Consider the following 27988-nt stretch of genomic DNA (forward strand, 5'->3'; position numbering starts at 1 on the left):
GATTGTTTTAAAGATAGCTGAATCTATGAAAAAGGCAATTTCATATTGGGTGTGTAATTGGTGTGACTGGCTTTAAATTTGCATAAATATCCGGCTAGGGGGCCTGGGAACTGTTTTCCCTAGTACCCGGGATAAAACCTAACCAAATTCCTAATTGGATCCCATCACTACAGCCGTTTGGTGGTTGGCTAACCCATGGGACTGGATGGTGGGGTTAGGCTGGACTGATGGATCTGTAAAATGAGGACTCAATTTTATTATAGTACGATAGATGAAGTAGATCCTGGATAGTAATTGTTCTATGGAAAAAGAATCAACGGCTGTGCCTCTCGATGGGGAAAAAAGCGTTGGTTTCTATGATCCAAGTGCAAGTTTTTTTCTTGATCTGACCAAGTGACTCACAGGTTTGGTCAGATCAGTTTGGTCAGTAATGACCCTGACTACATTAGAGTACAAATATCCTCGAGGAATTGCCCGTGCTTTTTTTGGTAGGGGGAAGTTTTTTCGAGTTCGATTTTTGAAGAACCAAGGGATTAGTTTCTTGTCTGGATATCTGTGGGCAAGGCCCCGACGAGTGAGGGATCCTGCCCCGCACAAGAAGTCACCCCCGAATCCATTGCGCGGAGGGGGCAGGGATCTTTCAACCTAATTTAGGTGAAAGATACTCACAATAAGTTGGAATATGTGAAGCTCACACCTTGCGAGAAACACTTAGGAAGCTAGGAGGTGTGAGGAAAGCCATATCCCAAGAGACAAAGAATGGAATATCTACACCTATGGAGTGCTACATTGAGGAAGGTAGGAGGTATGAGGCTTACGCCTATGAAGCTCACGATCGTGAAGGTTCACATGAGGCCAACATATTGATTGCAAAGAGAGAATCATTACACATGATTGCCAATAGCAATAATCAAAGACAAACTAGTGACAACAAAGTCATAAAATGTCTTTGTATTCATCCCACAAATATGAAGAAACACCGTGTTGACATAAAGGGAGAAGATATTTCAAATGGCCTTTGGATGAAAATGTAACAATGACTGCTTGAGTCCTCAGGTTATTCACTATTTTGTAGATTTTTGGAAAGATAATACTAGGGTGTCTTCCAATAAGAAAGACATTTGTAAGAAGTATCATGGGAGGAAATAGTATGAATTCCATCCTTCCATTTCTTAGAGCTAATAGAGGTATCTACATCCTTCTAACTACAATATACCTACATATACATCACAAGTTCCAACAATACTAAAAATGGTTCTAGTTAGAACTTAACTTATCTTGTTTTTGTTTCACATGCCCTTATAAAATACTCTATAGTACTAGCTATTACTCAATAAGTAGTATTTAAACTTTCCCTTTTGTTGTATCACACATGTGATACTCTATAATACTTATAATACTCTATAGTACTAGCTAATACTCAATAGTACTAAATAACTAGTACTTAAACTTGCCCTTTTGTTTTATCACACATGTGACATATGTACCACCTATATAATACTTAAATAGTACATATGTACCACCTATATAATACTTAAATAGTACCCAAATAGTACATAAAACTTACATGTCATATAACTTATACAATACAAAATTATACTAATTAGTATTTAAACTTTTCCTCTTGTGGTTTCACATGCCACACAACTTACATAGTACTAAATAGTATTACATGACCCATCCTAATTAGTACTTTATTATACTATTAATAGTACTAAATTTAACTGTTAGTAATAAATAATTCTATTAGTATTAAGTACACTATTAGTAATTATAGTATAATTAATACTACAACTTGTCTTGTTACTGTTACACATGCCACTCCCCTAAAACAATAATAAATAGTACTAATAAGTACCTTTATTACTAAATTATGCTATTTGTAATCAAGTTATTCTATTAGTACTAATTTTTACTATTAATACTAAATTATCATATTAGTACTTAATAGTATGAACTCTACTTTCACGCCCATGAGGCTCACGCTCATGAAGGTTCACATGAGGCCAACATATTCGGTGCAAAGAGAGAATCATTACACATGATTGCCAATAGCAATAATAAAAGACAAACTAGTGACAATAAAATAGTAAAATCTCTTTGTATTCATCCCATGAATATGAAGAAAAACCATGTTGACATAAAAGGAGAAGATATTTCAAATGGGCTTTTGATGAAAGCACAAGAATGACTACTTGCGCCCGTCGGCTATTCAATGTTTTGTAGATTTTTGGGTAGACAATACTAGGGTGCCTCCAAATAAGAAAGACATTAATTGTAGGAAGCGGCTTGGGAGGAAAAACTATGAATTCCATCCTATCCATTTCTTCGAGCTCATAGAGGTACCTACATCCTTATAAAGTACAATATACCTACATATACATCACAAGTTCCAACAGTACTAAAAATAGTTATAGTTAGTACTTAAACTTATCTTGTTTTTGTTTCACATGCCATGAACCACTTATAAAATACTCTCTAGTACTAGCTAGTACTCAATAACTAGTATTTAAACTTGCCCTTTTTTTGTATCACACATGTGATATATGTGTGACACTATAGTACTTATAAAATACTAATATAGCTAGTCAATAGTACTAAGTAACTAGTACTTAAACTTTCCCTTTTGTTGTATCACACATGTGACATATGTACCACTTATACAGTACTAATAGTACGTAAAACTTACATGTCATATAACTTATACAGTATAAAATTACATTAGTATTTCAACTTTTCCTCTTGTGGTTTCACATGCCACACCACTTACATAGTACTAAATAGTACTACATGAAAAGTCCTAATTAGTACTTTAAACTTTTCCTCTTGTGGTTTTACGTGCCACTTACATAGTACTAAATAGTACTACATGAAAAGTCCTAATTAGTACTTTCTGATTATACTATTTAATATACTAAATTTAACTATTTTAGTAATAAATAATTCTATTAGTACTAAATAAGTCTATTAGTATTGATTAATTCTATTAGTACTAAATTACAATATTAGTACTTATATTATAATTAATACTACAACTTATCTTGTTGTTGTTCACAACACTACTCCACTAAAATAGTACTAAATACTACTATAGTACCTTTATTACTAAATTATGCTATTTGTATTAAGTTATTCTATTAGTACTAGATTATACTATTAGTACTAAATTATCATATTAGTACTAATAGTAAAGATTCTACTTTCACTTGTCCTATTATTGTCTCGCATAGCCAACAAGAGGAAAAGAAGACAAAATTTAGTTATGATATCCAAGATTGTAAGTTCATTAGATTTTTCATCATGGGATTTTTTAGAGATCACAAATATGTCATTCATGTATTGACTATAGAGGAGATTTTCTTGTGGGATGCCTCCTTAGAAAAAGAAAATGTATTTCCATCACTATGGAGGATGTTGAGGTATGATTTCTAGAGAGATGGCATGCTCCAGTTTGGTGGCACAAGATGCATCTCTAACTAAATGGTGGGCAAGAGTTAGAAAAATTAAAGAGAAAATAGAGGCCCCTAAAATTAATGAGGCCGACATTTCACATATAGATGCATGAGGGGATAATGATATAATGTTTGACTAGAAAGAAGAAGATGGAAATGAGGATGATGATGAGCCCCAAGACGAAGATGAAGCAGAGTCATTGCAAAGCCTAGTTGCCAAAACAAAAGTTAGAGGTACTTATATGCATGTTTATCAAGGTTGTGTTTTTTTGCTGGTATCCAAGTTAATGTTTCTTGTTTTGTTGTGTGAGGGGGCAAAGAAGAAATGGTTTATGTGGAGTCATCTTCTTATGCTAAGGAGCAGTAGATGAAGGAAGTCATGATCACTAAGGTTGTGTATTTGAGTTGGTATCCAAGTTAATGTTTCTTGTGTTATTTTGTAGGGTGGCAATGAAGAAATTTTAATGTGGAGTAAGCTTCCCATGCATGTAGATTAAGAGATTCATGATCACCAAGAAGACAAGGAAGTTGATATTATAACATCAACATCAAAAGGTATTAAACGTGCTTAGCACACAATGGTATTCCATGAAGGGAATATCTATGAAGGGGTTCACTAACAATACCTTTTTAGAGAAAAAGCTAGCATAAATGTAACAACAAAAGACCACTCTGAATGGCTTATAAGTATTTCTCATAACTTCTCAAAAATGTTCATGATCCTCATTAATTTCATGTGTGAATAGTTTTCTTACTAGCTACTATTTCATGTTAATTTTTTGAACTTTGTGGACACAACCAAGCATACAGTTCATTTTGGCTTTGTCTGTACTTTAAGCTAAAGTACAAAGTTTGTCGAGAGATGTTATATGCCATCAGCACAGATTGGATGCAAGCATTTTATTTTCTAAGATCACTTGTATGGATGACTTCAGACTTTCCATTCTTCTCCAATTGCATTTTCCAAGTTAGACTTAGATATATGTGTAGATAGCCACATTGCTTTTATCTTTTCTTCATGTTTTCTTATCAAAAACATGCCACAAATACATGGAGAGGTATAAACCATGATAGCCTAATCCTCTTTGAAATCCTTCTTTCTTTAATAGACTTCTCAATATCCAAGACAATCTTGGATTTAAATGCTAATAGAGTACCTTTGTCTGGAAAGTCCCAATCTAATAAATTCAGGCTTAGTATAGCCAAACTCTCCAATCTTCCATAAGCTTCTGGTCTTGTAGGGACAATATCCTTAGCGTTGTATAAAATATATGTTTATTAATGAAAAAATTAGATGGTTGATTAGAAAATAATACTTTCCCAAGATCAACATGCATGGCTTCGAAAGTCCCGGTGAATGACTCCATAGGCTACTACTTAATGCTTGTGGATAAACATCTATCACATATACAACACATGTGAATAAACCATGGAATCATAAAGAACATAAATAAAATTACAAAATATCTTACAACAATGAGCTTGCTGGAGTAGAAATTTCTAAAATCGGGCATGGATCTCGTTGTTTGATTGACCTTGCTGGTCCAACGGATGAATTCATGGCTCTTTTATATGGGTCTGTTGGTTGATCTTGCTAATCTTCAACGGAGATTTTGTCTTGATTTTTATAAGTGAATATATTGTCGGGTACTATCGAGCTAGGAACTATCGAAAAGGCCCCTGAGGGACACGTGGTGAGCGTTTTGGTTGCCAATGATGCCATAAGTACATCGATGAAGGAATGATTGGAAATTAGGATTCAACCGGATATTTTGGAAGATTATGATCAGTGACACTATGGTTTCATTAAATGATTGTTTTAAAGATAGCTGAATCTATGAAAAAGGCAATTTCATATTGGGTGTGTAATTGGTGTGACTTGCTTTAAATTTGCATGAATATCCGACTAGGGGGCCTGGGAACTCTTTTCCCTAGTACCCGGGACAAAACCTAACCAAATTCCTAATTGGATCCCATCACTACAACGGTTTGTTGGTGGTTGGCTAACCCATGGGACTGGATGGTGGCGTTAGGTTGGATTGATGGATCCGTAAAATGAGGACTCAATTCTAATATTGTACGATAGCTGAAGTAGATCCCGGATAGTAATTGTTCTATGGAAAAAGAATCAATGGTTGTGCCTCTCGATGGGAAAAAAGCGTTGGTTTCTATGATCCAAGTGCAAGTTTTTTTCTTGATCTGACCAACTGACTCACAGGTTCGGTCGGATCAGTTTGGTCAGTAATGACCCTGACTACATTAGAGTACAAATATCCTGGAGGAATTGCCCGTGCTTTTTTTGGTAGGAGAAAGTTTTTCGGGTTTGGTCTTTGAAGAACCAAGGGATTAGTCTCTTGTCTGGATATCTGTGGTGGGCGAGGCCCCGACGAGTGAGGGATCCTGCCCCGCACAAGAAGTCACCCGCGAATCCATTGCGCAGAGGGGGCAAGTATCTTTCAACCTAATTTAGGTGAAAGATACTCACAATAAGTTGGAATATGTGAAGCTCACACCTTGCGAGAAGCACTTAGGAAGCTAGGAGGTGTGAGGAAAGCCATATCCCAAGAGACAAAGAATGGAATATCTACACCTATGGAGTGCTACATTGAGGAAGGTAGGAGGTATGAGGCTTACGCCTATGAAGCTCATTCGTGAAGGTTCACATGAGGCCAACATATTGACTGCAAAGAGAGAATCATTACACATGATTGCCAATAGCAATAATCAAAGACAAACTAGTGACAACAAGGTCGTAAAATGTCTTTGTATTCATCCCACGAATATGAAGAAACACCGTGTTGACATAAAGGGAGAAGATATTACAAATGGCCTTTGGATGAAAGTGTAAGAATGACTGCTTGAGTCCTCAGGTTATTCACTATTTTGTAGATTTTTGGAAAGATAATACTAGGGTGTCTTCCAATAAGAAAGACATTTGTAAGAAGTATCATGGGAGGAAATAGTATGAATTCCATCCTTCCATTTCTTGGAGCTAATAGAGGTACCTACATCCTTCTAACTACAATATACCTACATATACATCACAAGTTCCAACAATACTAAAAATGGTTCTAGTTAGAACTTAACTTATCTTGTTTTTGTTTCACATGCCCTTATAAAATACTCTATAGTACTAGCTATTACTCAATAAGTAGTATTTAAAATTTTCCTTTTGTTGTATCACACATGTGATACTCTATAATACTTATAATACTCTATAGTACTAGCTAATACTCAATAGTACTAAATAACTAGTACTTAAACTTGCCCTTTTGCTTTATCACACATGTGACATATGTACCACCTATATAATACTTAAATAGTACCCAAATAGTACATAAAACTTACATGTCATATAACTTATACAATACAAAAATATACTAATTAGTATTTAAACTTTTCCTCTTGTAGTTTCACATGCCACACAACTTACATAGTACTAAATAGTATTACATGACCCATCCTAATTAGTACTTTATTATACTATTAATAGTACTAAATTTAACTGTTAGTAATAAAAAATTCTATTAGTATTAAGTACACTATTAGTAATTATAGTATAATTAATACTACAACTTGTCTTGTTACTGTTACACATGCCACTCCCCTAAAACAATAATAAATAGTACTAATAAGTACCTTTATTACTAAATTATGCTATTTGTAATCAAGTTATTCTATTAGTACTAATTTATACTATTAATACTAAATTATCATATTAGTACTTAATAGTATGAACTCTACTTTCATGCCCATGAGGCTCACGCTCATGAAGGTTCACATGAGGCCAACATATTCGGTGCAAAGAGAGAATAATTACACATGATTGCCAATAGCAATAAGAAAAGACAAACTAGTGACAATAAAATAGTAAAATCTCTTTGTATTCATCCCATGAATATGAAGAAAAACCATGTTGACATAAAAGGAGAAGATATTTCAAATGGGCTTTTGATGAAAGCACAAGAATGGCTACTTGAGCCCGCCGGCTATTCAATGTTTTGTAGATATTTGGGTAGACGATACTAGGGTGCCTCCAAATAAGAAAGACATTTGTAGGAAGCGGCTTGGGAGGAAAAACTATGAATTCCATCCTATCCATTTCTTCCAGCTCATAGAGGTACCTACATCCTTATAAAGTACAATATACCTACATATACATCACAAGTTCCAACAGTACTAAAAATAGTTATAGTCAGTACTTAAACTTATCTTGTTTTTGTTTCACATGCCATGAACCACTTATAAAATACTCTCTAGTACTAGCTAGTACTCAATAACTAGTATTTAAACTTGCCCTTTTTTTGTATCACACATGTGATATATGTGTGACACTATAGTACTTATAAAATACTAATATAGCTACTCAATAGTACTAAGTAACTAGTACTTAAACTTTCCCTTTTGTTGTATCACACATGTGACATATGTACCACTTATACAGTACTAATAGTACGTAAAACTTACATGTCATATAACTTATACAGTATAAAATTACATTAGTATTTAAACTTTTCCTCTTGTGGTTTCACATGCCACACCACTTACATAGTAGTAAATAGTATACATGAAAAGTCCTAATTAGTACTTTTTTATTATACTATTTATAGTACTAAATTTAACTATTTTAGTAATAAATGTTTCTATTAGTATTAAATAAGTCCATTAGTATTAATTAATTCTATTAGTACTAAATTACAATATTAGTACTTATATTATAATTAATACTACAACTTATCTTGTTGTTGTTCTCAATACCACTCCACTAAAATAGTACTAAATACTACTATAGTACCTTTATTACTAAATTATGCTATTTGTATTAAGTTATTCTATTAGTACTAGATTATACTATTAGTACTAAATTATCATATTAGTACTAATACTAAAGATTCTACTTTCACTTGTCCTATTATTGTCTCGCATAGCCAACAAGAGGAAAAGAAGACAAAATTTAGTTATGATATCCAAGATTGTAAGTTCATTAGATCTCTCATCATGGGATTTTATAGAGATCACAAATATGTCAGTCATGTATTGACTACAGAGGAGGTTTTCTTGTGGGATGCCTCCTTAGAAAAAGAAAATGTATTTCCATCACTATGGAGGATGTTGAGGTATGATTTCTAGAGAGATGGCATGCTCCAGTTTGGTGTCACAAAATGCATCTCTAACTAAATGGTGGGAAAGAGTTAGAAAAATTGAAGAGAAAATAGAGGCCCCTAAAATTAATGAGGCCGACATTTCACATATAGATGCATTAGGGGATAATGATATAATGTTTGACTAGAAAGAAGAAGATGGAAATGAGGATGATGATGAGCCCCAAGACGAAGATGAAGCAGAGTCATTGCAAAGCCTAGTTGCCAAAACAAAAGTTAGAGGTACTTATATGCATGTTTATCAAGGTTGTGCTTTTTCCCTGGTATCGAAGTTAATGTTTCTTGTTTTGTTGTGTGAGGGGGCAAAGAAGAAATGGTTTATGTGGAGTCATCTTCTTATGCTAAGGAGCAGGTAGATGAAGGAAGTCATGATCACTAAGGTTGTGTATTTGAGTTGGTATCCAAGTTAATGTTTCTTGTGTTATTTTGTAGGGTGGCAATGAAGAAATGTTAATGTGGAGTAAGCTTCCCATGCACGTAGATTAAGAGATTCATGATCACCAAGAAGACAAGGAAGTTGATATTATAACATCAACATCAAAAGGTATTAAACGTGCTTAGCACACAATGGTATTCCATGAAGGGAATATCTATGAAGGGGTTCACTAACAATACCTTTTTAGAGAAAAAGCTAGCATAAATGTAACAACAAAAGACCACTCTGAATGGCTTATAAGTATTTCTCATAACTTCTCAAAAATATTCATGATCCTCATTAATTTCATGTGTGAATAGTTTTCTTACTAGCTACTATTTCATGTTAATTTTTTGAACTTTGTGGACACAACCAAGCATACAGTTCATTTTGGCTTTGTCTGTACTTTAAGCTTAAGTACAAAGTTTGTCGAGAGATGTTATATGCCATCAGCACAGATTGGATGCAAGCATTTTATTTTCTAAGATCACTTGTATGGATGACTTCAGACTTTCCATTCTTCTCCAATTGCATTTTCCAAGTTAGACTTAGATATATGTGTAGATAGCCACATTGCTTTTATCTTCTTCATGTTTTCTTATCAAAAACATGCCACAAATACATGGAGAGGTATAAACCATGATAGCCTAATCCTCTTTGAAATCCTTCTTGCTTTAATAGACTTCTCAATATCCAAGACAATCTTGGATTTAAATGCTAATAAAGTACCTTTGTCTGGAAAGTCCCAATCTAATAAATTCAGGCTTAGTATAGCCAAACTCTCCAATCTTCCATAAGCTTCTGGTCTTGTAGGGACAATATCCTTAGCGTTGTATAAAATATATGTTTATTAATGAAAAAAATTAGATGGTTGATTAGAAAATAATACTTTCCCAAGATCAACATGCATGGCTTCGAAAGTCCCGGTGAATGACTCCATAGGCTACTACTTAATGCTTGTGGATAAACATCTATCACATATACAACACATGTGAATAAACCATGGAATCATAAAGAACATAAATAAAATTACAAAATATCTTACAACAATGAGCTTGCTGGAGTAGAAATTTCTAAAACCGGGCATGGATCTCGTTGTTTGATTGACCTTGCTGGTCCAACGGATGAATTCATGGCTCTTTTATATGGGTCTGTTGGTTGATCTTGCTAATCTTCAATGGAGATTTTGTCTTGATTTTTATAAGTGAATATATTGTCGGGTACTATCGAGCTAGGAACTATCGAAAAGGCCCCTGAGGGACACGTGGTGAGCGTTTTGGTTGCCAATGATGCCATAAGTACATCGATGAAGGAATGATTGGAAATTAGGATTCAACCGGATATTTTGGAAGATTATGATCAGTGACACTATGGTTTCATTAAATGATTGTTTTAAAGATAGCTGAATCTATGAAAAAGGCAATTTCATATTGGGTGTGTAATTGGTGTGACTTGCTTTAAATTTGCATGAATATCCGGCTAGGGGGCCTGGGAACTCTTTTCCCTAGTACCCGGGACAAAACCTAACCAAATTCCTAATTGGATCCCATCACTACAGCGGTTTGTTGGTGGTTGGCTAACCCATGGGACTGGATGGTGGCGTTAGGTTGGATTGATGGATCCGTAAAATGAGGACTCAATTCTAATATTGTACGATAGCTGAAGTAGATCCCGGATAGTAATTGTTCTATGGAAAAAGAATCAACGGTTGTGCCTCTCGATGGGAAAAAAGCGTTGGTTTCTATGATCCAAGTGCAAGTTTTTTTCTTGATCTGACCAAGTGACTCACAGGTTTGGTCGGATCAGTTTGGTCAGTAATGACCCTGACTACATTAGAGTACAAATATCCTGGAGGAATTGCCCATGCTTTTTTTGGTAGGAGAAAGTTTTTCGGGTTTGGTCTTTGAAGAACCAAGGGATTAGTCTCTTGTCTGGATATCTGTGGTGGGCGAGGCCCCGACGAGTGAGGGATCCTGCCCCGCACAAGAAGTCACCCGCGAATCCATTGCGCAGAGGGGGCAGGTATCTTTCAACCTAATTTAGGTGAAAGATACTCACAATAAGTTGGAATATGTGAAGCTCACACCTTGCGAGAAACACTTAGGAAGCTAGGAGGTGTGAGGAAAGCCATATCCCAAGAGACAAAGAATGGAATATCTACACCTATGGAGTGCTACATTGAGGAAGGTAGGAGGTATGAGGCTTACGCCTATGAAGCTCATTCGTGAAGGTTCACATGAGGCCAACATATTGACTGCAAAGAGAGAATCATTACACATGATTGCCAATAGCAATAATCAAAGACAAACTAGTGACAACAAGGTCGTAAAATGTCTTTGTATTCATCCCACGAATATGAAGAAACACCGTGTTGACATAAAGGGAGAAGATATTACAAATGGCCTTTGGATGAAAGTGTAAGAATGACTGCTTGAGTCCTCAGGTTATTCACTATTTTGTAGATTTTTGGAAAGATAATACTAGGGTGTCTTCCAATAAGAAAGACATTTGTAAGAAGTATCATGGGAGGAAATAGTATGAATTCCATCCTTCCATTTCTTGGAGCTAATAGAGGTACCTACATCCTTCTAACTACAATATACCTACATATACATCACAAGTTCCAACAATACTAAAAATGGTTCTAGTTAGAACTTAACTTATCTTGTTTTTGTTTCACATGCCCTTATAAAATACTCTATAGTACTAGCTATTACTCAATAAGTAGTATTTAAAATTTTCCTTTTGTTGTATCACACATGTGATACTCTATAATACTTATAATACTCTATAGTACTAGCTAATACTCAATAGTACTAAATAACTAGTACTTAAACTTGCCCTTTTGTTTTATCACACATGTGACATATGTACCACCTATATAATACTTAAATAGTACCCAAATAGTACATAAAACTTACATGTCATATAACTTATACAATACAAAAATATACTAATTAGTATTTAAACTTTTCCTCTTGTAGTTTCACATGCCACACAACTTACATAGTACTAAATAGTATTACATGACCCATCCTAATTAGTACTTTATTATACTATTAATAGTACTAAATTTAACTGTTAGTAATAAAAAATTCTATTAGTATTAAGTACACTATTAGTAATTATAGTATAATTAATACTACAACTTGTCTTGTTACTGTTACACATGCCACTCCCCTAAAACAATAATAAATAGTACTAATAAGTACCTTTATTACTAAATTATGCTATTTGTAATCAAGTTATTCTATTAGTACTAATTTATACTATTAATACTAAATTATCATATTAGTACTTAATAGTATGAACTCTACTTTCATGCCCATGAGGCTCACGCTCATGAAGGTTCACATGAGGCCAACATATTCGGTGCAAAGAGAGAATAATTACACATGATTGCCAATAGCAATAAGAAAAGACAAACTAGTGACAATAAAATAGTAAAATCTCTTTGTATTCATCCCATGAATATGAAGAAAAACCATGTTGACATAAAAGGAGAAGATATTTCAAATGGGCTTTTGATGAAAGCACAAGAATGGCTACTTGAGCCCGCCGGCTATTCAATGTTTTGTAGATATTTAGGTAGACAATACTAGGGTGCCTCCAAATAAGAAAGACATTTGTAGGAAGCGGCTTGGGAGGAAAAACTATGAATTCCATCCTATCCATTTCTTCGATCTCATAGAGGTACCTACATCCTTATAAAGTACAATATACCTACATATACATCACAAGTTCCAACAGTACTAAAAATAGTTATAGTCAGTACTTAAACTTATCTTGTTTTTGTTTCACATGCCATGAACCACTTATAAAATACTCTCTAGTACTAGCTAGTACTCAATAACTAGTATTTAAACTTGCCCTTTTTTTGTATCACACATGTGATATATGTGTGACACTATAGTACTTATAAAATACTAATATAGCTACTCAATAGTACTAAGTAACTAGTACTTAAACTTTCCCTTTTGTTGTATCACACATGTGACATATGTACCACTTATACAGTACTAATAGTACGTAAAACTTACATGTCATATAACTTATACAGTATAAAATTACATTAGTATTTAAACTTTTCCTCTTGTGGTTTTGTTTTTTTCTTCCAAACACACTAAAGTTGTCCACGAAGACCCACAAGAAGGTGGCTAAATATTCATAGAATATTTCTTGAACCATCCTTTGGAACGTGGCTGGAGGATTCTTTAGCCCGAATGTCATCACATTAGAGGCAAAAGACTCCCATTCAATTACAAAGGTTGGAGGAAAAATCCCCCATTCAATTACAAAGGTTGGAGGCAAAAGCCCCCATTAAATTACAAAGGTTGTATTCTCCTTATCCTCGAGATCCATGCGCACTTTTGATTGTGCACAACTGAATCTATACAAAAATGAGTATATCTTATGACTTTCTACAAAATCCAGTATAGAATCTATGAGAATGGTAGAGAAAATGGATCTGATAAGGTGGGGGCGTTTTGTTTTCGGTAGTCTATATATACTCTAAGTTTCCCATTCGTTTTCGGTACAGTTACTATGGGTAATAGCCATTCTACTTTGTCAATGGTATAGAATGTCACCATCTTGACAAGTCCTTGAAATCTTGTCATAGCTATCACTACTCATGGATTCTCTTGTTGTTTTCTTGCCAATTGATCCACCTTCCCCATATTTACTATTGCATCATTTCTTGCTCGGTTTGCCTCTCTTTGCGGACTTGCCCCTTGCAGTTCATGCTAATGGCATTGTAGTATGGGAAGTCATTCTGTCTATACCTAAGGGCACTGTAGTAGTGGCATATCAGTCTGAATCCTCTCTGTCTAAATTTTCCACCTCCTCCTCTTGTATACGAGGCCCGTGCGACTTGATTAACAACTGGGACCTATTGTAGCTGAGGTTGTTGCCTTTCCACCACTCTCAGATTCCTATTTCGAGTGTTGTAAAAGCATGTGTCAGTGGTGTGGTTTATATTTCTAAAAATAACACATGGGGGTTGCCTACTTTGTATCTGACATTGTTTCTTTGTATGACCGTGGTTATTACAATTTGTGCACTAGACGTCTAATCTCAGTCCGAATCTTGTGTATCCTCCCAAAAGCTTGGTTAGGTAGGCCTTCAGTTTTTCTTAAACATACACTGCCTGCTTTCTGCCTTTCTTCTTCTAGGGATTTTGGTCTTTGGGTGAATCTGATTCTGAGGTGTCTTAACTAGACTCTAACTTGAAATTTTCCTCTTCCTTCTTTTTCCTTTTGTCCTTTCTCTTCTTGGGGTATTATCTTATCTCTGCTTCAAGATCTCGTCGGCTCTGGTTGTGATGGTCCCAAATCTAGCAATATCTTAATCGTATAACTTAATCTAAGAAAACATTGAAACTCAATTAATCGTGCTATTTCCACATAGCAATACAATCAAATCAATCCTCTCAAATAGCAAAATAAGCATGCATGCCATATCCAAGATTCTTATCACATAAGAAAAAAATCATAGAATCTCAAGCAAACATTTGTATAATATAAATCTCTATCCATTAAAGTATAGCATCTCAATCAATCACCATGTATGTGTCTATCTCAAAGATTTTTCCATCATCACCATGCTCAACGACAAGGTTAGTCTCATAATGACCAAAATCTAACCAATCTAGGGATTTCTCCAATGCTTGTTCACCCAACCTCCACACTGGACATCGTGGCTATCCCGAGTATGCCTCTTTTTGAATGTCGTCCTCTATGGGTTCTACCACATGGCTCCTTGAGGGAATAAATCTCGTTCTTTGTCTGACATTCTCTGCCTAAGGACATCCAAGCCCGAATCTCAAAATCGCATGTTGATTTTCATCATAAACATGCATATCAATCATTCATTCCAAAACAAATCAATCACAAGTCATAAATATCATCTCTAGTCCATAATCTTTCAAGGCATGCATATTCAAATCAATTCAAATCAACTTCACATATAAAAACAAGCTTTTAAGTCAAACAGTCCTTAACTTCTCTTAGTATTTTAATTCTTTCAAGTCATACATGGATATTTATTTTTAACATAATTAATCATCGCATTCTAACTAGTAATATTATATCTAGTTTCTATATCTAAGTCATAACTATGCTTATGTATTAGTCCATTCGGTCTATATAGAAAAGGTATCTTGATAGTGATTTCTAAGGTAAAGCCTGACAACTTGTGTCTTTGGGATAATAGTATCTTTCAATCCATTTGGAATTAGAGAAAAGTCAAAACTACAAAGTTTTAGGACTTCTAATGCTCTATAAAACATATCTCAGTGTGATGGTTCTCTAAAAATGAGTTCTAAGGTCTCTTTGAGAGCATTCAAAATGGCCAAAGTTGTGTTTTCAGCATAAAACTATAAAAAACAACCAAGTGTCGTACTTTGCACTTGAATAACTAAAAAACAAAAGGGATTTGACTTTCTAGACTCTCATACACTCTTGTAAAGTTTCTTGTCCTCTAAAACTTTCGTGTTTACCTCAACATGTGATTCTAAACACACAGAAAGAAAAACTCTTCATAAAATAGTCCCTAATGAAGGTTATACCTATAATCTAGTCATAAACTAGTCAAATATTCAATCTTCTAAATCTTTACCTCCAAAAGTGTTTATTGTTTGAGTCGACTCCAAAAATAGATCACGTTTTACGTTTTTTATCAAATTTCGATTTGCATGTGCATCTACATACTTAAATTTCGATTTGCATGTGCATCTACATACTTAAAGGCTTCCTTTGAGCATACTAACTAATTAAAAACACAATCTTGAATTTTCGCTTAATTTTAACACTTGTAATTTTTACTTGGTCTGAAAAAACTGGTTAAAAACTGCTGGAATTCATTACTGAAATCTGTAACATCCAAAACTTATGATTGTCTTTAATCATAACTTGGTTAAACTAGGAGGTATGTTACACTGTTTCTCCTGCCCACTTGCTCAAAGGTGAGGGTCTCCAAATCATAAGAGGCTTCCACATCGTCTAGGGATTCTCCCTCAATCCTCTCATGAACCACTGGCTCTTTGTTGGTTGGGGTAGGTTTGCTGGGCTAGTCCAAATGCATTAACAATGCTCTGAATTTTGCCCCATAATCCTCTATTGGCCTCTTCCTCTAAGTTAGCATTTTCAACTTTTCCAGTACCTCCTTTGTGGTCTTGTCTTCTCCAAAAGTTCTCTAAACCATATTGATCATACCAACATGGTTCCCTTGCCACCTAGAGTTATTGAAAAAAGCACTATGTCTTTTGTGGTAGTGGGGCTCAAGTGGCCAAGAAGGTGGTCTTGAAGGCAAATATGTGAGCACCTGGATCCTCCTCACTCTTGCCCTTGAACTTTGGGTATTTGAGAGACATCCTTTAAACAACTATTGGTTCTTCTTCTTCTTCATCTTCCTGCCTCTTGTTTCGAAGCTCTAGGTGTTCTTCCTCTCTCTCCTAATTTCTTAGAGGTTCCTGATTTCACCATTCTTTCTGGTTCACAATCCCTTCTGAAAGTCTTCTTGGAGGACGTGATGTCCCTTCACTTCCTGAGGCCTCCGACTGCCTCTCTTCTAGCGGTACCTCATTGCTCTTCTTGAGCTTTCTTCACTCTTTGTGCACTATCCATTGCACTCTTATGACTCCACCCATCATGAACATAGTCAACACAACTATGTGCACACTTCCTCCTTTGATCTACCCCGAATAGCTTCTCTTATGACTCCACCCACCATGAACATAGTCAACACAACTATGTGCACACTTCCTCTTTTGATCTACCCCGAATAGCTTCTCTATTCAAACTTCTAATAAAGAACTACCCTATACCTTCCTACTCCCTTTCCACGTGTACCATCTCCCGCTCCGCAGGGATCACCAAACGTGTTAGTGTGTGGTCAAGACCTAGCACTTACCTGGTTCTGTACCACCTAGTTGGCTCCTGAAGAGAAGCGACTAATACAATTGTACCCAATATGACAAGCCAACGTTGGCGCATTGAGCTATCGATTTGCCGAAGCTTGGGGTGTTAGTCATGAATACACACAAATTAGTTCCTATGTCCATGATTTTGGATAAGAGTTGGCATCCAAATAGTTCTGCAATTGATAGACAGTAGAAAGAACTATGCAATATAGAGAAGAGATAAGTGAGAGACCAACCCATGATACATTCTTTAATATTTGCTTGGACTCTCGACAGTACAATACACTAGCAATGCACAGCTCTTATGAACTCACTGAGCTCGACTACTGCTTCATCTATTCCTCTATCCCTTGTCTCGAAATAATCCCCTGAATCACTTCTTACATCAATCCAAGTACTAAGAAGTAATAACAAAAGTTATTATAATAAGAAAGCTTAACACATAATAGTTTGTTACAAAACGAGACAAACTAGGTGGAGACCGTTTTTGGTGATAAATGATTACATATTAGTAAGGTGAAATGTCCCCTTATTCAACTCCTACATTAACATGAAACATATCAAGCTTAGTTTTGCAGTCCTCGAGGGAACCCTCGCCTAGCCCTATGGTGGGTTAACCATCATAGGCAGATTTTCCAACTCTGTAAATACCCAAGAGTTGGTTTTCCTAAGGTGGGGAAATACCCACTTACCCAAAACAGATCACTTTGGAATGTTATCCCCACAACAAGAGAACACATCCCTTGGTTTATTTTACAACAATTTTAAATAAATTACTGGTCTTGTTGTTTTTCACCTCACCACTATGATCATGTGTTCTTGGACCATATCCCACCTCATTCTGCATGTCCACGATGAGCCATCCTCTAGGGATAGAGGCTGAATGCTTTCTCATTTGCGCATGGATCACCTCTTAAGGGTCACAAATCTTTGTTGGGAAATCTCTTGCTCATAAAAAAGTAATTCTCAACCACTATTGCACAATGAGACACCTCTCTTGGTATTGCAAAAATTAGACTTAATTAGTGTACGCTCTTTTTCACGAGATGAAATTTCCATGTAGATTATTAAAATGTGATCATTGTATAGCAATTTTCTTAGTGGTAGATTCATCAACAAAAAGTAAAAATTGGATGCTACATCCCTAATAACAAAAGATCATCTATTTTCTATGGGTTCTACTATGGGAATTCATTTAGATGGTAATAATCCTTACTAGAGGGAGATAGGTATGTCATGACATGGCATATTTAGAATGCCTCTTCATCTCATCGGTGCTGAAAAATAGAATATTTCTCTCTGTGGTGGAAAGAGCCCACTTCTCTAAAGAATCCAACTTAAGGATCTCATAACATCATAGATCATTTTGAAAGGATTAAAGTAGGTATGCCAAAGCATTAGACCTCTCTTGTGGGGAAGGTTCATGATCAATCTCATTTCTCAATAAATCAGAATTAGAATTTAATTTTGACACTTTTGATATATAAAATGAGAATTAAATACTCAATTTTATTTGGTTAGATAAAACGAAATAAATTTAAAAGGGAGATTTTTCTTATAATATTGTGCATGGATAGAGAAAAAGGAAGATATATGAGGGGTGAGAGAGATGAAATGAGAGAGAAAGATAGAGTGAGGGAGAGGGAGTGAGTGTGGGAGAGAGCGAGTGACGGAGAGGGAGTGAGTGTATTGGGAGAGAGCAGGTGAGCGAGTGACAGAGAGGGAGTGAGTGTATTGGGAGAGAGCAGGTGAGGGAGAGGAAGCAATAGTGAGCGAGAGAGACAATGAGAGAGATCACGGGTGAGTGAGAGGGAGTGAGAGTGAGAGGGAGCTATAATTGTATTTCCCTCATAATATGCTTGAAGTTGAAGTAGGTTTGTAGGTACCCATCTTTGCTGGGGGATTGTGAGCTATCCAGCATGGTACCTTGGTTGCTTTGTTCTTTGTTTGGGTGCAGACTTCTTCCTCTTTGAGAGCATTATTTTCTTTTTAGAATCCAAACTTTTGTACCTTCATGATATCCTTGGACTTGCAATATTACCTTTGGAATCCACACTTATTTTACTAGCAACTTCTTATAAAATTTCCTTGAATGCCATCCTTGAGGTTCCCTGATTTCTTTTCTTGTGAGGCCTTTGAATTTTTCTATGTGAATGTTGTTTGTTGTGACTAGGTAGCCAATTAGGATTTTTCTATGTGAATGTTGTTTGGTGTGACTAGGTAGCCAAATAGGATTTCTACCTTTGTACAGCCCCTGTGCTTGAAGTAGTAACTTTTCCACCCACCTTTTGATGCTTTGGAGATATCTTTATGGTCCTCTTGGTGGAAGACAAAATGCGATTTCTTTGCTAGAATAAAAGCTTTTGTACCTATTTTGATATGAGTTGGCAAGCTGGATTTAGTTGTGGGTTGTGGCAAAATTGATCATGATGAGGCTGGAATCTGCAATAAAGCAAGGGATGTCGATGTTGAGTCTATGTCTTGGATTTTATCAAATCCAGTTGTGGATCTGATCTCTTCTATGATTGCAGACTTAGGGACTTTAGCAAGAGGGGTTGTCTTCATTTTGATGAGGTCACAATGATAGCTTTTTGTTTATAAGTTAAAGTGTAACCTTAGTTGTTATTGTCAAGGGTTATGGGGTGCATATTTTGGTGAGCTTCCTATGGTGAGTGTTTTTGATATTTTGGTGAGCTTATTCATCATTTCAAACCACAATTATAATATTTTCTATTATTGTGAGATTTTGATTAAGTATAGTGAGTTTTTTTTCCATATATTTGTATCTATACATATCCTAGATTATCAATTATTTAATAATAGTATTAATATAGTTATACAAATCCATATGAAACAGTACTGATCATTGTGATTGGAGAAAACATATTTTAGTTCACTTCATTAGCTAAAAGACAATTGTTTTGGTACAATTATAGAGCTTATGTATAATGTAATTGATTGTGGCTTTGATTGATGGTGGTAGAGATCAAATAAGTCACTTTCTATTTAATGTGATTTTTGAATTTTATTCTTTCAAGATTGTGTATAACTTATAGAGTAGGTTTGTGATTCTAAATTTATCAATCATAAAGGCAAATCTTTAAAGAAGTAATAGATAATGTTATGGCTCACCCCTTAACCCTCCTTGAAACACATCCAATAAGAGATTACCTGGTGAACCGCAACTATCGTGAGGATCTTTCCAATGACCAAGCTCATAACCTTTGAGGTCTCGAAGCTCTACAACTCCTTGAGAAGAAATTCTACCATGTCTCCCGCGAGTGTTTTCACACCGACGTTGCACTCCATGTACTTGTTCCTCTTCTTAACTCAATTCACTCATACACACTCACTAGCATGCATTAGATAGAGAGATCAGCAAGAGCAAGTCTCTATTGCAAAATGGGAGAGTATCCTTGTATTATGAGAGATATTCACCTATATACATGGCCATAAGTGTTCGCACACACTTAAACTATGGTTGACCAAGCACTTTAGTCTCATAAGAGGACTAATGCTATTACAATGACTACTCTCATAATATATCCATGAATTACATCATGTGGGACTTCATCCTAACTTGCTACACAGGCTCTGGAAGAGGGAATCGCCTTAAGTGTTTCATTGGACCATTATGGGCGCTCGTCCAAGTTGTAGATTTGGACACCATTTTTTCATATATTGAATGTATGACCTTTTGGTGTATCTACCTTGACTCCTTGATGTAAGATAATGGTAGTAACTCTTGTTAACCCTAGGAATGGGTTAACAGAGAAATACAGTTTTTAGCAGAAAAGAATGAAAGATCTATGAAATTTATTGAGAAATAGTCAATGACAAACAAAAAGACAAAGTGTCACGAATCTAATCCTCTAAAACACATCAAAGTCTCTAGCTACATTACAACATAGGTGTGCAAATTCAAAGTACCATCGCCACGCGACACCATAGGCACAAATTCTATGACAAACTGCTCGTAAAACAAAAAAGCCACATCATAGCCTAGGCATGCACTCTATGACAAATTTGCCATCAATGGATAGGCAAGCATAGAAAATGTTGTTTTACAATGTCTTATCACATATATTATCATAAAATATTGACAAAATGACATCATCAATCTAAAACATGTCAGTAAATATGTCAATTACAGATTTCTTTTCCATCACTACAATAGAATGAGGGCGTAGCAACAAAAATAGCATCACTTTTATAACTAGAAGGGTAGGGAGATGTCGGGCTATTTTTGTTGCGAAAAAAGTTGCTATTTTTTCTACAATGGATTTGTTGTTCAGGAATGAAATAGCGCTGCTTAGAAATAAAAATTTTCTACTACTTTCATTGTTCTCAACAATGAAAGTATTGCATAGTAAAAAAACGCTGGGGCACATTGGGGAGTCTACACATGACTCCCAAGAGATAGTTTTATGACACAAAGACATGAAAAACCCATAGATTGGGAAGAATGCAAGTGAGCCCAAAATTTATTATATTTCACGAAGTGTCCTAGGTCTTTGGTCATATATACAAAAAATATATCAATGGAGAGGTGACTAATCAGAATCCTCATTGGATTCTAAGTGCTCATCATCATCATCGTCGCCCTCCTCTTTAATTCTTTCTACCAATTCATGCTTGTAATTTGGATCTTCCCCTTCGTCTTCCCCTTCGTCCTATGTACATGCCATCAAGTGGTGCAAGGTAAGCATAGGGAAATAAAATACAATTCGATGTAGATAAGAGAAGGGTTGTTTCACTACTTACCTCGTATGCTTGAGTCCCCAAAACACTCATCCCAAGTGTACGCCTTGCGCACGGATCCACGCCCACAATTGTGGATAGGGTGCTTTATAGCCATAGTCGTACTCCTCCTTTGTTGGGTCATGCCCAATAACCTCCCTCTACAAAAAACAATTAAGAAAATATACAAATAGTTAAAGAAAACAATATAGTACAAAACAAAACGAAAGAGAAGAATAAATTATTAGTAAATGATAGGTGCTTATGAAACAAGCAATGAAGGAGGACTTTCCTCGTGAGCCGAAGTGTGAAGCCCCTCACTTCCATAGTCGGGAAGCACTCGCCCACCACTTGTTGATGAAAAGCATGTGGGTTCTTTCTCATGGAGCTGCGTGCGTGCCTCCACTCCTCGTGCATGCAAATGCTCGACTTTTCCAAATTATTCTTTGCCACTCTCTTGATGTTTTCTCTTTCTTATTTTTGTAATACCTTTGTAACAACTTCTTGGAGACGGGTATACCCAAATGGATGTAAGGAGCAAAAGGTGAATTCCCCAGAGATTAGTAGATGCCAGAGTGATGTATGCTTGAGAGTCTGAGCCCTCACTTCCATAGTCGGGAAGCACTCGCCCACCACTTGTTATTGAAAAGCATGTGGGTTCTTTCTCATGGAGCTGCGTGTGTGCCTCCACTCCTCATGCATGCAAATGCTTGACTTTGCCAAATTATTCTTTGCCACTCTCTTGATGTTTTCTCTTTTTTTTTTTTGTAACAACTTTGTAAGGACTTCTTGGAGACGGGTATACCCGAATGGATGTAAGGAGCAAAAGGTGAATTCCCCAGAGATGAGTAGATGCCAGAGTGATGTATGCTTGAGAGTCTGAGAGCTAATATTGAAAGAATGTCTTCTGGGTTGGTTTCTCTCTCGTTGCTACTTTGTTTTGCATAATTCTATCTATCATGTATCACTTGTACATTGTGTTTGTGTTTACTACCATAAGGAAGCATGATGGAGCTAAGAATAACCTACGTATAGTAATAGTCAACTCCCCTAATAAGCATGGCTAGAATGATAGCTCAACGGTCAGCAAATTGGCTGTCGCATTAGGCACAATTGAGTTAGTTGTTGCTCTTTAGGAGCTGACTAGGTGGTCCGGAACCAGTGAAGTGTCTAGTCTTGAAAAAAGGACAGCGAAAGTTTGGGTGATCTTGCTAGAGAACTAGCATACCAACAAGGGGAGTAGGAAGAAAAGGGGTTAGTCTAGCATAGGAAGCATGAACTGTGCTTCTGTGCTGCATGATATGCATGTTCTCGTGTGACACTCCTCACGTAGAGGAGCTAGTTGGGCAAGATCACTGCTAGAGAAAATGTGCATATTATGGTGTCAGGTATGTTCATCTCATGCGTGAGTCATAGAGTGAAATGGATGCTGCATGGAGAATTAGGGAAGCAATGAGGTACCTTCGTAGTAGGAAGTCAGAGGCTTCAAGAAATGAAGGGCGATTACATCGTGCAAAAAAAATTTCTGAAAAGGGTTATGGGCCATCAAGAGAAAGATTGACATAATCAATAACCCTTGAGAGACCAAGAGGGAGAGGAAGAACTCCTGGAGCTCCGAAACAAGAGATAAGAAGAAGAAGATGGAGAAGAACAAGTAGCTTTCGGAAGAATGTCACTGAAATACCCAAAGTTAAAGGGTAAAAGTGAGGAGGATAGAGATGCTCATATCTTCGCCTTTGAGACCACCTTCCTAGCCACCAAAGCCCCATTTCCACAAAACATAGAGTAGTTTGCAACCACAACTCTAGGTGGAAAGGTCACCAACTCTGGTATGCTCAGTATGGTCTGGAGAATTTCCAGACATTTGAGGAACTCAAGAAATCTTTCCTCAAAAGATTCCGAAGAGGTAAGACCACCAGCCGTAAAGGGTGATTGAGAAGAAGAGGCTAAAAGAAGATTATGCTGTAGAATTCAGAGCATTACTAATGTGTTTGGACTAACCCAACAAACTTGCAGCATCCACACCAAGTTAGTGGTTTGTGAAAGGATGGAGGGAGAAGCTCCATATAGTAGTAGCTTCTTATCATTTACAGACTCTCACATTTGAACAAGTGGTAGTAGGAGCAACCAGAGAAGAAGAAATCTTGAGGCATATAAGCAAAGACCCTAAGATGGAAACGAAAGGAGTTGACAAAGGAAAAAGAAGAAAGAATAAACTTTTGAGTTAGATTCCGTTGAAGACACCTCAGAATCAAATCCCAACTGAATGGAGCAAATGTTTAAGTCTTTCAATGAATTTCAGATTTATGATGGCATGTTTTATTATCAATTGTTTGAAGTTATAACCTTATCTTAATGTAATTAAAGTTTCAATTTCTTTCTAATAATCTTAGAGGTTTAAGTTATTTTGTGAAAACCTTAATGAAAGAAAGGTTTTGTATTAATTTATTATTATCCACTAACATGGGCATTAATCAACTAATGACAAAAAAGCTAATAGGTACCCATGAGGAAAAACCATCACATACTCTTGCAAAGGCAAGGCAAAACGATGGATGAGATGTATTATCAACTCTTGAAAGAGAGCCAATCCTTTCAGAAAGATAGCTCAACATAAAGAAAAGGTCCACAAAGGTAAACTGGTCGTACCCAATTCCCTTAATTTCCTTCTGATCCTTATGATAATCATTTTTTCCCATCCCAACGATGGTGTAGGCTGGGCTTTACCACACGAGAGCCACGAGCTGAGTAAGTCAAGGAGAGAGACTCTCCCTCTGGTGTGATGGCCATGTTCAGTTGGACCGGCTGATTTGGCGTCGATGATATGACAGCAGGAAAGTCACTTGGGCGGCACTCGGCAAGGCGTCCACGTCGCTCTTGCAGCCAGCGTCCAAGAGTCCATCGGACGGTAAAGGCCGGCCCATTACCCTGTCGTGTTTGTAGCATTCGCCTTGCTTTCATTATTCTCTCTTGCAGAACATTGTCTTCGCAGAGAAGTTCGAGTACTTGGCACGGTGCCTACATCTCGACAGACCATAAAAATATAAAATTTCAAAATGCTGTTCACCCACGTTCCTTACCAACTCCGCTATGGATTCATGCCTGCCCAGATGTGGAGACCATAAAGATTTATAACTAGAAAAGAACCGATTGAAAAAGCCATGTGGGCTAGGTGGTGGTGTGCTTGGTCCTTTATTGTCCATGAACAGCAAATGAATAATGATAGATTAATCCTTAACCCTTCCCCACATCACCTATATGTCACCCTTTCACACAGATGAGATTGCATGGCATGTCACCCCTTGCAAGATTTTTATAAAAGATATTCTCATGTCAACATTGGGCCAGTTATAACATTTTTTAAACAAATGATTTTTGTAAGATGATCATTCCTCCGAGTACTAGTTGCATCCTAAAAGTAAGTGAGTGGCACGTGCACTTATTATAATTTTAATATTAAATTCCTACCAAACAATAGCTATGATGCCCTTTCTGATAATGCAACCTAAAGTGCGTGTAATATCTCAATACATGGAGCTCAATTGAAGACGTCCTAGATAGTGCTACAAGTTTATTCCTCCCAGTACTTGCAGCCTAAAAGAAAGTGAGTGGCACATAGAGTTATTATACTTCTAATGTCAAATTCCTACGTGAATATTGTTACCACAATAGGTGGGATGCCATTCCCGATATTGCATTCTAAAGTGTGTGTTATATCAATATAAGTGAAGAGAATAAATGGAGGTCAATTCAAGGTCTCCAAGAAGTGCTACAAAAAAAGATTAGTGAATGGAGCGTGTGAGATATCACTCCTAGTTTTCCTCAAATAGATTTGCCATCACAAGTAGAGATTAAACTTTTAAAGCACCATTGACCACATAAAAGTAACGTTGAGCCTTCTCAAATGATAAATCCATTTTGAGGCTAAATTATTATTTTTCTCTAGGTTAGGTTGTGTAGCACCCCTTCACCTTCTTTACAACTCAATAATTCATTCATGTTTAATCCTTCGAACACAAACTATGGCAAGGTAAAGGCACCATAGAGAGAACAAATGATCACCACCAACAATAATAAAAGATCTTTAATCCAAGGTGGTGGTGTGTAGACCTATAACTGCATACCTATAGGCACCTCTAGGAAATCCCATTACTTCATTGCATTTACTTGAGATTGAATAAAATAGCATTTGGAGTAGCTCAATGCTATTTGACTAACTCATGGCAGTCTTTCCATGTCTGGGTGCTACTCCATAAGATGAGTGGGACATGTGCATACTCCATTCTAATGAGTGTGATTCCCTATGTTCCTTCATTACATTTGTATCAAAGCTCGTGGCATAGATCTTGATGTTTTGATTAGGGAGTGATTAGTACTTAATCCATTTTTAGACTACTAGTAGTTTAACATAGTTTTTTAAAATTTTTTTATTATGTTTTGCATGGATTAGCAATGTGATTAATGATAATCATTTTTATGTATATGCTAATCACAGATGCACGCTCTTAGATAGTGCTACAAGTTTATTCCTCCCAGTACCTGCAGCCTAAAAGAAAGTGAGTGGCACATAGAGTTATTATACTTCTAATGTCAAATTCCTACTTGAATATTGTTACCACAATAGGTGGGATGCCATTCCCGATATTGCATCCTAAAGTGTGTGTTATATCAATATAAGTGAAGAGAATAAATGGAGGTCAATTCAAGGTCTCCAAGAAGTGCTACAAAAAAAGATTAGTGAATGGAGCCTGTGAGATATCACTCCTAGTTTTCCTCAAATAGATTTGCCATCACAAGTAGAGATTAAACTTTTAAAGCACCATTGACCACATAAAAGTGACGTTGAGCCTTCTCAAATGATAAATCCATTTTGAGGCTAAATTATTATTTTTCTCCTTAGGTTGTGTAGCACCCCTTCACCTTCTTTACAACTCAATAATTCATTCATGTTTAATCCTTCGAACACAAACTATGGCAAGGTAAAGGCACCATAGAGAGAACAAATGATCACCACCAACAACAATAAAAGATCTGTAATCCAAGGTGGTGGTGTGTAGACCTAAAGGTGCATACCTATAGGCACCTCTAGGAAATCCCATTACTTCATTGCATTTACTTGAGATTGAATAAAATAGCATTTGGAGTAGCTCAATGCTATTTGGCTAACTCATGGCAGTCTTTCCATGTCTAGGTGCTACTCCATAAGATGAGTGGGACATGTGCATACTCCATTCTAATGCGTGTGATTCCCTATGTTCCTTCATTACATTTTTATCAAAGCTCATGGCATAGATCCCTATGTTCCTTCATTACATTTGTATCAAAGCTCGTGGCATAGATCTTGATGTTTTGATTAGGGAGTGATTAGTACTTAATCCATTTTCAAACTAGTAGTTTAACATAGTTTTTTAAAAAATTTTTGATTATGTTTTGCATGGATTAGCAATGTGATTAATGATAATCATTTTTATGTATATGCTAATCATAGATGCACGCTCTTAGATAGTGCTACAAGTTTATTCCTCCCAGTACTTGTAGCCTAAAAGAAAGTGAGTGGCACATAGAGTTATTATACTTCTAATGTCAAATTCCTACTTGAATATTGTTACCACAATAGGTGGGATGCCATTCCCGATATTGCATCCTAAAGTGTGTGTTATATCAATATAAGTGAAGAGAATAAATGGAGGTCAATTCAAGGTGTCCAAGATGGTGCTACAAAAAAAGATTAATGAATGGAGCCTGTGAGATATCACTCCTAGTTTTCCTCAAATAGATTTACCATCACAAGTAGAGATTAAACTTTTAAAGCACCATTGACCACATAAAAGTAACGTTGAGCCTTCTCAAATGATAAATCCATTTAGAGGCTAAAATATTTTTTTCTGTGTAGACCTATAGGTGCATACCTATAGGCACCTCTAGGAAATCCCATTACTTCATTGCATTTACTTGAGATTGAATAAAATAGCATTTGGAGTAGCTCAATGCTATTTGGCTAATTCATGGCAGTCTTTCCATGTCTGGGTGCTACTCCATAAGATGAGTGGGACATGTGCATACTCCATTCTAATGAGTGTGATTCCCTATGTTCCTTCATTATTTGTATCAAAGCTCGTGGCATAGATCTTGATGTTTTGATTAGTACTTAATCCATTTTTAGACTAGTAGTTTTACATAGTTTTTTATTTATTTTTTGATTATGTTTTGCATGGATTAGCAATGTGATTGTATATGCTAATCACAGATGCACTCTCTTATCAAGGACTCACACCAACTCGTCTCATTGTTCCACTCC

Source organism: Cibotium barometz, chromosome 64, assembly GCF_041138505.1.
Source record: "Cibotium barometz isolate CiBa-2024 chromosome 64, ASM4113850v1, whole genome shotgun sequence".
In the NCBI taxonomy this organism is placed as follows: domain Eukaryota; kingdom Viridiplantae; phylum Streptophyta; class Polypodiopsida; order Cyatheales; family Cibotiaceae; genus Cibotium; species Cibotium barometz.